We start from the raw sequence: 12,410 nt of genomic DNA on the forward strand, positions 1-12,410 counted from the left end.
ATTTTCTCCCTATCAAAATGGCTATATACCAATAAATCCCTGAGGATTTTTGATCTGCGTGCTGTAATGAGGGGTCTAGGAGGGAGAAACTTCCTTATAATAGGGTCCGATTGTAAAATCCCCCAATGCTTGATCATTATTTCCCTCATCTCCATCCATTTGTTATGATACGTGGTGATGAATCGTATAGGTTCTTTCTTCTCCGTACTACCATTTCTTCCAAACTCTTGACTCCTAGGAAATAACAAGATGTTCCTTGGGGTATGTATGGCCCGTTGAAAACCCTTCCGGATCATTTTTTTACTGTAACCCCTTTCTCTGAACCTATTGGCCAGTTCCCCTGATTGTCTCTCAAACGATTCTTGATCTGAACAGATGCGTTTGGTTCTCAAAAACTGGCCCACAGGTATCCCTGAGATCACTGACTTAGGATGCGAAGAAGAAGCATGCAGCAAGCTATTAGTAGCCGTGCTCTTTCTAAAGATGGAAGTTGAGAGAAAACCATCATCTCTAGTTTGAATTAGAATATCAAGGAAGTCAAGTTCCCTCCCTTGTTTGAATGTTAATTTGATGTTTAACTGATTATCATTAAGTGATCGCATCACTTGATCAAGACCATCGGGGGGGCCATCCCAGATGAACAAAACGTCGTCAATGTAGCGCATCCAATTAAGGATGCAACTACAACCCGGGATGGTCTCCCCCAAAAAAATCTCCCGCTCCCACGCCCCCAAAAAAAGGTTCGCGTACGAGGGGGCACAAGCTGTACGTGGGTCTTACGACCCGTGAATTTAAGGTTCGCATACGTGAACACTGTAGGGACATTGCGAAGGCTAGAACGGTGGAAGATAACACTCAACTCAAGACGCTCCCACGTCACTTTAAGGAAATGCATAACAGCAACCCTCATGTCCTCAAAGTAAAGGCAATCGATCAAGTGGAATTGGGTATAAGGGGGGGTGATTTGAGTAAAATTTTGGCGAGGGTGGAGAGTCGGTGGATCTTCAGGTTGGGTACACTGAATCCACAGGGTCTCAATGAGACCCTGGGATTCGGAGCGTTCCTGTAGATCCTATGTACAAGCTTGGTTGATCTTTTCTTTGTCTCCTAGTCAATCCGTGGTTTTTAATTCTATTTTTAAAATTCGTTGTATATAATTTTATTTTCATGTTGGGTTTTTCGTTAGTGGGGAAGGGTATGTATGTATGATAGGTTTATAGTGAGTATTTATTTGTTCTTGTTTTAATTTTTTCTAGATAAATTGCATATTTGCATACCAACTTGTACCCACCATAGTGATGTTTGTCCCATGATGAAATGATGGAATTGAGAAGTTATTGAACATATCCAAGACGGGGCTATCTTCTCTTTCCTGGAGTAGGAATGAAGTATCGGGCTTGAAGAGGAGGAGCATATATTATAAATATTTGCCTAATAGCTATATGTGAATGCGATAGCGTTTTGGTAATAATTACGTTCCACATGCATATATGATGTTCCTTCCTGCCTTATATGATTTACCTGTATAGATAGAATCAACATTCTTGGGACAGAGCGCTTGCAGAAGTCCAAAATCCTCCTCGGACTGAATAATAGGCGTATGAATGGGGGACGCTCCTGCGTCGCTGCACATATCCGGTGCCTGACACGCAGAGTGCGTTCCACTATCGCCTGGCAGGAAGTTCCCTTTACGATAGGAGGTGACGGATTCACGCAAGCGCCCAAAGGATCCCTGATTGGTGGGTTTAGCGTACATAATCCCTGTGGCTACCGTGACCCGACATGCCCCCTGTAGAAGCCGGGAGCGAAACACGTGTCGGGGATCGGGTGTTTGCGGTGCACGCATTAAGGTAATCTTGCTCTATTTACATGATGTCATGCCAGCATGTTGTATTGGAGGTCCTGCATCTTGCCGGTTCTCATTAGTCATTACAGCTGACATCTAAGAGGCCGCTGGAGTGCGGCATTATGATATAGCAGCAGAAACCTTGCACTTATTCCAATGTGTCCGATTGGTTTAATTCACATACCCTCTTTGCTGATCTTACTCCCTCCATCTCGTGTCTGCTGTAATAACTATTCATGAGTGGCACGCTGTGTTGGTGCACGGGTGTCACTGTTATACACACAAACAGTAACATTAGATGGAGCGACTGCGATTCTGCATGGGAGGAGGGCTGTGATAGGCATATTTCAGCACAGTGTTGATATTCCCGAGGTTGTTCAATGGTAATAAGGCTCCAACATAGGGAATTTTTTGTGCTCTATCCGTTTCACATATCAAGTTTATCTATATGCACTAATTATCTTGGTTAGCCAAGAATCTGAGGTGATACGCACTAAGATCTCGATTATATGTATACGGATATAGCACATATCTCAACGGGCTATACATGAATTTGTAATAAATTAGGTGTTTGAGTGGAGGAATTTGATATGTCTTCTCATGCTGATTCGGCTCTCTCCATCCCTTGTTTGCTGTATAAATTTTCCAAGTGACACGTAGTGGAGCTGCACTGCTGTCACTGCATGACGCACATACGCGGTAGCATCGAGTGGAGTGATTTCGACTCAGCATGGGAGGATGGCCTATAGGTATACTTTAGCATAACATTGAACATCCCGGAGCTATGCAAACACTTGCAATGGTATCATATAAACGACTATTGTGCTGAAGTCTGCTTTACAAATGTATCTTGACAATCCAAGAATCTGAGACAATATTTATTGATAAGTCCTGATCATGTGTACATAGATACAGCACGGGACACTTTATTGGATATTATGTGAAATATTGATACCGCTACACCCTGATACACACTTCTTTTGACTGCAATTTACTATTTTTATTGTGTGGTGTTTTTCTAAATTTGAATGTTAATAAAATTATTCTTGAATTACTGAGACATTATATACTCCTTTTTTTGGGAATGAAAAAATTCGTATTTCTTCCTATCGGGATATAGTCTGATCATTGGAGTGTCCATAGATGGATTTGACCTATTGTGTGGTATTATACCTTGTTTGAAGTTTGCAGGCTCTAACTTATTTGCATCTTATCAAACCTGCTAAATCTGCAGGGGGTTGAATACTACTTGTAGGCACTGTATTTATGGTCTAAATTAATATTGATAGTTTTTTTTACTAATATTGATATTCATTAATACTTTTATAATCAGTTTTAGTTATGTGTTTAGTTCAGTTTTAGAGATTTTTCACAATTTTACAATTTTTTACTCATCCTATAAAATATACTATAATAACAACCCTTCTCGGTCATTTTTCTCCCCCCTTTTTAATAACGAGCCATAGGAATCATTTTTACATTGTACTCTCCTTCTTGCATGGACTGCTCAATATAGAGCAATCCGCATCAGTTTATCCACCCTCAAAATATAAAGTTCCAATCAAGATTCCTTTTTTAATGGTCCCTGCATACAGCGGCGCATCTGATCACTTTTCTCTCACTCAGCGCACGCGCTGTACTGTTTTTTTTCCCACAGTCTGAACTCACATTACCTTTCATCATAGGAAATCGCTCACTCTCTCTGCACTGCATATGCGTCATCTCACATTTTTCCCACGGTCTGAACTCAAATCACCTTTCCACTACGGGGATACCTATTCCCCACGCATGCGCTCTTATCATCTATCCTATTCTCTCTTGCTCCGTGGTAATGTCCACACCTGTTCTTGCAGGGAGATATCGGCTCGGATTTTTCTTTACCCCTTTTTTACACACATTTTTTTACATTTTTTTCCCGATAAAAAACGAGAGTCCCAACACCCGAGATTTAAATAAATCACACACACAATGTATAATTAAATAAAACAAAAGAATCACACACATATATATATATATATATAAATTTATTGTTCATATATTTGATTATATAAGTCCTATAGATCTCCCGCAGTCACTGCTTCACAGTACCTTCCAAAGAACAGAACAGTGGTTAGAGAATCTCTCTCCCATTGTTTCCTTGACACTTAATTTCTCAGGTTCAAGCCTGACCATTTGCATATGTATATATTTTTTAATCTTTTTTTCCTTTTTCCTCCCTGTTTTTTTCTTTTTTCTTTTTTCTTCTTTTTATAGAAAAAGACAATAATTTCAGTTCTGGTTAAATTCTTTTCACTAAGGGTATACCTTCCATTTTAATTTGTTTGAAGAAAAACCATTCCAGTTAATGTGTAAGATCATGCAGTCGTTGTGTTTTTTTCTATCATGACGTAGCTCTACTCCTCGTGGCTATGAGTCATGGGGTAATGAGGTAATCTCCAGGAGCGTGGCTTCTCCTGGAAACTTCTATATAAACCTTTGTATTTCTTGTATCTGTATGATATCTTTTTCCCTGAAGAAGGAGGCGCACATGCCTCTGAAACGCGTAGGAATGTCTCAATAAAAGAATATCTATTTTTAATAACACCAGCTCGTGGTTTATAGCGTGGCATTAAACCCGTTTTCCACCCTGAACTTTTATAACAAAAAATTGTGAAACAACTGAAAATATGTCTTATATTCTAGGTTCTTCAAAGTAGCCACCTTTTGCTTTGATTACTGCTTTGCACACTCTTGGCATTCTTTTAATGAGCTTCAAGAGTTAGTCACCAGAAATGGTCTTCCAACAGTTTTAAAGGAGTTCCCAGAGATGCTTAGCACTTGTTGGCCCTCTTGCGTTCACTCTACGGTCCAGCTCACCCCAAACCATCTCCAAACCATTCCCTAAGCCACAACTGCCACTTCACAGCAAATCTCAATAGGGGAGTCCTACTCTATATTATGTATTTTATGTGCCATGCGGCCTCCTAGATAAATAAATTAAAAGCAGAACCATATTGAACCACACATACCTGTAACCTATATATAACCACTTCCATGTCGCAAAAAGAGTCAACTGCAGATAAAAGGCAGCCCAAGTCCCATCATGCGTAGCAGACGCCACACATGCCAGGAAAATATCAGAACCGACCTTCACAGTGCCAGACCAGCAAATTTAAATCAAGGCGGATCATACCCAAGAATGGTGCTTAATTAGCATTGCCTGTGGAAAAAGGGTGAGGCAGCTGAATGTGAACAGCCACCAACAGGAGGAATATAATGCAAACCAAAGTCAGACGTGCATGGCATGGTGGTGGTTAGCCAACAGACCAATGTAGCATAACTACAAACAAAAAAAAGGGGAACCAGCACGATCTGAGAGTGGCATGCATCATATAAAATTTGCAAATTCACGGATTTATTCCAACTGTACTATAATACAAAATGAGATTTTTAGCAGACAACTGATCAATTCCCTGAGCCACCCATGCCACTTCACGGCAAATCTCAATAGATAGGTCCTACTCTATATTATGTATTTCATGTGCCATGTGGCCTCCTAAATAAATACATTAAAAGCAGAACCATATTGAAGCACACACATACCTGTAACCTATATATAACCGCTTCTATGCAAAAAGAGGCAACTGCGGATAAAAGGCAGCCCAGGTCCCAGCATTCTTAGCAGACTCCACACACGCCAGAACAATATCAGAACTGACCTTCACAGTGCCAGGCCAGCAACTATAAATCAAGGCAGATCAGACCCAAGTATGGTGCTTAATATGAAATGGAGGAGACAGGTTGTCGATGGCTTTGTATGTTATGGTTGGTGTTTTGAACTGGAGTCTTTGGGCAATGGGAAAGCCAGTGAAGGGATTGGCAGAGTGGCGAGGCCAGGAAATAGCGATGGGACAGGTGGATTAATCGGGCTGCAGAGTTTAGGATTGGTTGGAGGGGTGCAAAAGTGTTAGAAGGGAGGCCACAGAGCAGAAGGTTGTAGTAGTCGAGGCGGGAGATGATGAGAGCATGCACTAGTGTTTTTGTTGATTCTTGGTTAAGGAAAGCACGAATCCGGGAGATATTTTTAAGTTGTAGTCGGCATGTGGTGAAAGGGGCTTGGATGTGTGGCTTGAACGATAGAGCAGAGTTGAGGGTTACTCCGAGGTAACGAGCATGTGAGACTGGGGAGAGTGAGCAGCCATCAACTTTGATAGATAGGCTTGTTTGATAGGTTGAGTTAGTTGGAGTAAAGATAATGAATTCTGTTTTGTCCATGTTAAGCTTTAGGAATCGTGCAGAGACGAAAGATAAAATAGCAGACAAACATGGGATATTGGTTAGCAGGGAGGTGATGTCAGGTCCAGAGAGGTAGATCTGCATATCATCGGCATAGAGATGATACTGAAAGCCATGGGACTTTATGAGCTGCCCCAAGCCAAAGGTGTAGATGGAGAACAGGAGGGGTCCAAGAACTGAATCTTGGTGGTCAACGACAGAGGGTGAGATGAAAAGGTGGTGTGAGAAGGAGAGATGCTGAAAGTTCGTTCAGTTAGGTATGAAGAGATCCAAGATAGGGCCAAATCTGTGATGCCCAGAGATGAGAGAATCTGTAATAGGAGGGAGTGGTCCACTGTGTCGAAGGCAGAGGACAGGTCCAGGAGGAGCAGGACAGAGTAGTGTCGCTTGGCTTTGGCGGTTAGTAGGTCATTGGTGACTTTAGTTAAAGCAGTTTCAGTGGGGCCATGCAGTCGGAAGCCAGATTGTAACTGGTCAAAGAGGGAGCAGGAAGAGAGGTGTGAGGCCAGTTCAAGATGGACATGCTGTTCCAGACGTTTTGAGGCACAGGGGAGAAGTGATATGAGGCTGTAGCTAGACACAGAGCATGGGTCAAGGGAAAGCTTCCTAGGAGTGGGTGCTATACCCCCCCTCCTACACAGGCACAAGCCTTCACAGGTCCTTTCTCCAATGCGGCTAGAAAACAATTGACATTGTATCTTCAGCAGGAATTGTTGGGTAACACCTCTATTTAAACCTGAAGGGTGTGACTACAAATTTAAAGCAGCTGACATACTCAGCTTGAGACTGCTGGAGAAGCTGCCAGCAGAAAAATTGACATTAACCATTTTGGTACTGAAGGAAACAAAATCACATTTAAATGTGGATAACCCGATAGAGGTGAGAGGCTGCCACTAGTCTCCAAAAACAGGAAGATGACTGTGACAAATACTTTACATTTATCAACATTAAATCTCATTTGGCAAGTGTCAGCCCATTCCGACATCTTATCCAGATCGTTTTGTAATTATACTATCAAGGTCAGTTTTTAATATCCTTCATAGTTTGGTGTCGTCAGCAAAGACTTAAGGCCCAGTCACACTAAACAACTTACCAGCGATCCCAACAACGATACAACCTGATAGGGATCGCTGGTAAGTTGCTAGGAGGTCGCTGGTGAGATGTCACACTAAGCGACGCTCCAGCGATCCCACCAGCAACCTGACCTGGCAGGGATCGCTGGAGCTTCGTGGAAGCATGCTGCGCTTGGTAACTAAGGTAAATATCGGGTAACCAACCCGATATTTACCTTGGTTACCAGCGCACACCGCTTAGCGCTGGCTCCCTGCTCAGTGCCATCCTGGATGGAGACCTTTGGCCATCTATAGGGATACCATTTTTCTATTTGGGACTGCGTTATTTTTGTTGGTCGTATCGAGACTTTTTTGCACCGGCACTGCACTCAAGCACTTTAGGTAAGAGAGTTTTTTCCTTTTACCCTGCACATTCTGGTTGCACCATTATTTGGTGCTATCCCTATTGGATTAATACTAATATTCATTCTTCTACGGTGCTTCCAGCATAATCACCATGATTTCTTACCAATACATGGTGGGGAATCATGGTTTGATCTTTGTACTATAATTGTAATGCAGTCCCTTTTGGATTATTTATATCGTCCATATTAGACCCCTTTACTTGCTAGCCCTTATTTAACATAGACTTCTATATTCAATATTCCAGATGTAATTGGATGGGCTATTTTGAATTCTATTTGGTCTTATATGCACGCATCCCTAAAGATTTTTTGGTAGTGTACCATTTTAACTACTATTTTTCTTGTTGTGTATTCAATAAAAATTATTTATAATTGCACTTTACTCTCGTCCTCCAGTGTATTATCATTACTATGAGTAGTGCTGGCACCCTCCCTGCCTTACCTTGGTAGGCCTGGTGCTCACATTTAATGGCTCTTTTTGTGAGATATGTGTTGTTAATAAATGTGCAGGCAGCAGGAGCCGGCTTCTGCGGACGCTGGTAACCACGGTAAACATCGGGTATCCAAGAAGCCCTTACCTTGGTTACCCGATATTTACCTTCGTTACCAGCGTCCGCCGCTCTCAGCTGTCAGTGCCGACTCCTGCTCTGTGCACACATAGCCAGACTACACATCGGGTAATTAACCCGATGTGTACTGTAGCTAGGAGAGCAGGGAGCCAGGGCTAAGCAGTGTGCGTGGCTCTGCACATGTAGCTGCAGTACACATCGGGTAATTAACCCGATGTGTACTGTAGCTAGGAGAGCAGGGAGCCAGCGCTAAGCGGTGTGCGCTGGTAACCAAGGTAAATATCGGGTTGGTTACCCGATATTTACCTTAGTTACGAAGCGCAGCATGCTTCCACGACGCTCCAGCGATCCCTGCCTTTGAATTCTATTTGGTCTTATATGCACGCATCCCTAAAGATTTTTTGGTAGTGTACCATTTTAACTACTATTTTTCTTGTTGTGTATTCAATAAAAATTATTTATAATTGCACTTTACTCTCGTCCTCCAGTGTATTATGCCTGCACATTGAGTTGTTGCTCTGTCGCTGTCACACAGCGATGTGTGCTTCACAGCGGGAGAGCAACAACTAAAAAATGGCCCAGGACATTCAGCAACAACCAACGACCTCACAGCAGGGGCCAGGTTGTTGCTGGATGTCACACTAAGCAACATCGCTAGCAAGTTGTGCATCAGCAGCGATGTTGCTAGCGATGTTGCTTAGTGTGACGGTACCTTTACACTTTATTCTCAATCCTATCCACAAGGTCATTAATAAAGAGATTAAAAATAATTGGTCCTAGCACAGATCCATGTGGCACCCCACTGCTGACTATAGCCCATTTAGCGTATATACCATTTATGACTACTCTTTGTTTTCTATCTTTTAGCCAATTCCTTACCCAGGTGCATATAGTTTCCCCTAGTCCTTGCTTCTGGAGCTTCAGTATAAGGCTATTATGTGGTACAGTATCAAATGCCTTTGCAAAGTCCAAATAAATCACATCAGCTGCATTGCCAATATCTAGATTTGCACTTACCTCCTCATAGAACCCCAACATGTTGAGTTAGGCATGACTTACCTTTCATGAATCCATGCTGTCTGTCAGTTATTATATTATTTTCTGCAATATATGACTTAAAATGCCGTCAAAAACTTTGCACAATACTGATGTCAGACTTACTGGATGGTAGTTGCCTGGATCCACCCTCTTAACTTTGTTAGATATCGGTACCACATCAGCAATCCTCCAATCCTGGTGAACCAGCCCTGCTACAAGAGAGTCTAAAAAGATGAGATACAGTGGTCTGTCTATTATGGAGCTCAATTCCCTTAATATCCATGGATGAATACTATCTGGCCCTGGAGATTTGTCAATTTTTAATTTACTCAGACGCAGGTGTAGTTCTTGTGTTAAATTAGTTGTATCATGTGGTGAATTTTTATTTTGGACTTCTTGAATGATCCCTGGAACAGTCAGTTACTTGGTGAACACGGATGAGAAGTGCCTGTTTAATATTTCAATAACAATAAAATAAGGGTCAGCGCTAGACCCAATGTTGCAATGGTTCTGCAGCTAATTTTTCTAGGCTAAAAACCCTTTAATGCCTAGAAATAAATTAATCTGTATAATATAGAATTACCTATATGTAAAAATTTGCGCTGAACCACAACAATACATTGAGGAATAATGTTTTATTTTGTTTTATTCTCCACTCACACCAAAAAAATATATATAGAACCTCTACTAAAACATCACATAACATAAAGGACAAATATACAAGTACTTGATTATAATTTAAAACTACTGAATATAAATCTCAAGAAAGGGTTTTATATGAATCTTTACAAAATACACAAAAGCCCATAATACAGATGAATAATAATTTATGTTGCTACACCAGAGTCCTCAAATTCAAATGTCACTTTGAGTCACGCACTTCACATAAGCTGCAGTTGTCTTTATAGGGTTAAATATTAACACCACATCTAGCGCATTACCGCTAGATGTGTCCAAAATGTAACAATTCAGCAGGCAATGAAAGTCTCTGCACTATATGTTTGTTTCTTCAGTGCAAGGCTCCAGCAGATTAAAGACAACTTTTGCTCTGTGGATTTCAAAGTGTGCCTGAATACAAGTTTACAACGGGACACCGCAGATTCTTCCTTTGCAGGCTCCTGGATTCCTAGAAAGCAGATAACACTTGAGTGTTTAAATAACCACTTGAATACACAGGCTTCGGCAGATTAAAGGAATTTCTGCGCTGCCGGTTTTTAAATGTGCCTGATTGCAGGTCCACAGCAGGGCACTGTAAACTTCTCCTGTGCGGGCTCCTGGATTCCTAGAAAGCAGACACCGCTTGATTAACAACCACGGGACTCCAGGATACAAATGCCTTCCCGGGTAAGAAGTTTGAATGAAGGACACAGTCCACTTATTCTGCCACGGGTAAATTAACACTTTGACAGGTAGACAAGTCTCTGTATTGTGGGTTATTATTAAAGGTACCTGATCGCAGAATTTTCAGCGGGGATGCAGTGGTTCCTCCCCTATGTAGGCTCCTGCGTTCCTGTAGTGGAGATACCGCCAAGGCTTTTAGTTTGCAGCAGAGCTCCAAGGTACAAAGTCCTTCTAGATTCCGAAGAATTGTTTAGGGCATTCACTCTTTCCAGCAAAGTTAAACTTTGGTGGTTTGAATCCACACACAATCCGGCTGTTCCGCCGTAGAAAGAAAGTAGGTGCAAATGAGCTTGATCCGACGCGCGCGTTTCGGGGGCGTTACCGGTCCCCTTCCTCAAAGAACTTGTAGTTCTTGTGTTAAATTAGTTGTATCATGTGGTGAATTTTTATTTTGGACTTCTTGAATGATCCCTGGAACAGTCAGTTACTTGGTGAACACGGATGAGAAGTGCCTGTTTAATATTTCAGTCTTTTCTTTGTCCTCTATGATTAACGTGTTATTATATTTTAAGGGGCCGATACCATCCTTTGTTTTTTTTCATTAAAGTATTCATAAAAATTTGGGGAATTTGTTTTAATGTCCTTTGTGATTTTTGTTTCAGTAGCTAATTTTGCTTGCTTGATTTCATTTTTTACATTTCCTGGTGAGATAGTTATGCTCCTGAAATGCTATTTTGAATTCTCAGCCTTCAAGACTTTAAACGCCCTTTGTTTTTGTTTTATTATACTTTGTACAGTCTTATTTATCCATAGTGGCTTCTTTTTATTCCTGGACATTTTATTACCAAAGGTTAAAAGTTTTTTACAGGACTATAAGAGAGTATATCCTTAAACTTACCCAATTTATGTTTGTTATCCCCAGTTACCATGACATTGTCCCAATCTACATGATTAAGCTTTTCCCTTAATTTGTTGAAACCCACTTGCCTAAAATTCCAGGTTTTAGCATCTCCCCTTTCAAATGTTCTATTCTATTGATTGCTGTGAAACTTACTATATTATGATCACTCAAGTCCTCCCGAACCTGTAGATCTGAAATTGTTTCTGGTGTATTTGACAGGACCAGATCTAGCAAATTATCTCCCCTTGTTGGTTCATCTACCATCTGAGAGAGGTAATTGTCTTGAATATAGATAAGAACCTACAGGTTTTAGCACAACCCAAAGATTCTATGTCCCACTAAATGTCTGGATAGTTGAAATCCAACATAATAAGGACCTGATTCTTATTATTATTTGCTGCCTTTTCAATTAGTTGCAGCATTTCACCCTCTACCTGTTTAGCTATGTTAGGAGGCTTATAGCAAACTCCAATTAGCAATAGAATCAAAGCATATTCATGTGTTTGATTGGTCCAGTCAAAGTCCAGACCTAAATCCCATTGAGAATCTGTGCAAGATGTGAAAATCGCTGTTCACAGATGCTTTTCATCCAATCTCACTGAGACAGTTATTTTGCAAGGAAGAATGGCCTCTAGATGTGCAAAGCTGGTAGAGATTTACATCAAAAGACTTGCAGTAGAAATTGCAGCAAAAGGTCCTACAAAGTATTGAATCTTGGAACCTGAATACAAATGCATGTCACAATTTGTAGATTTAATTTTTTTAAATATTTAGAAAAATGTACATTTTCCTTTACACTTTCCAAATACTTTGTTAGTATATTATATAAAATAAAAATGTTACATAAAAGGTAGTGTTGAGCGGATATGGATCCGCAAAATCCGAATCCGCACGGTTCGAGCGCCCGATCCGAGTCCGACCAGTACCCGGGATTCGGGGTGCACGATCCGGATCCGAGATTTT

General features: G+C 41.1%; 1 protein-coding gene across 12 annotated transcripts in view; it reads left to right on the forward strand.

Annotated features, from left to right (window-relative positions):
* RECK (reversion inducing cysteine rich protein with kazal motifs) overlaps positions 1 to 12,410 on the forward strand; it is a 1,668,523-nt gene that overhangs the window by 953,518 nt on the left and 702,595 nt on the right. The window lies entirely within an intron of this gene.

The sequence above is a fragment of the Anomaloglossus baeobatrachus genome, chromosome 6, assembly GCF_048569485.1.
Source record: "Anomaloglossus baeobatrachus isolate aAnoBae1 chromosome 6, aAnoBae1.hap1, whole genome shotgun sequence".
NCBI lineage: Eukaryota > Metazoa > Chordata > Amphibia > Anura > Aromobatidae > Anomaloglossus > Anomaloglossus baeobatrachus.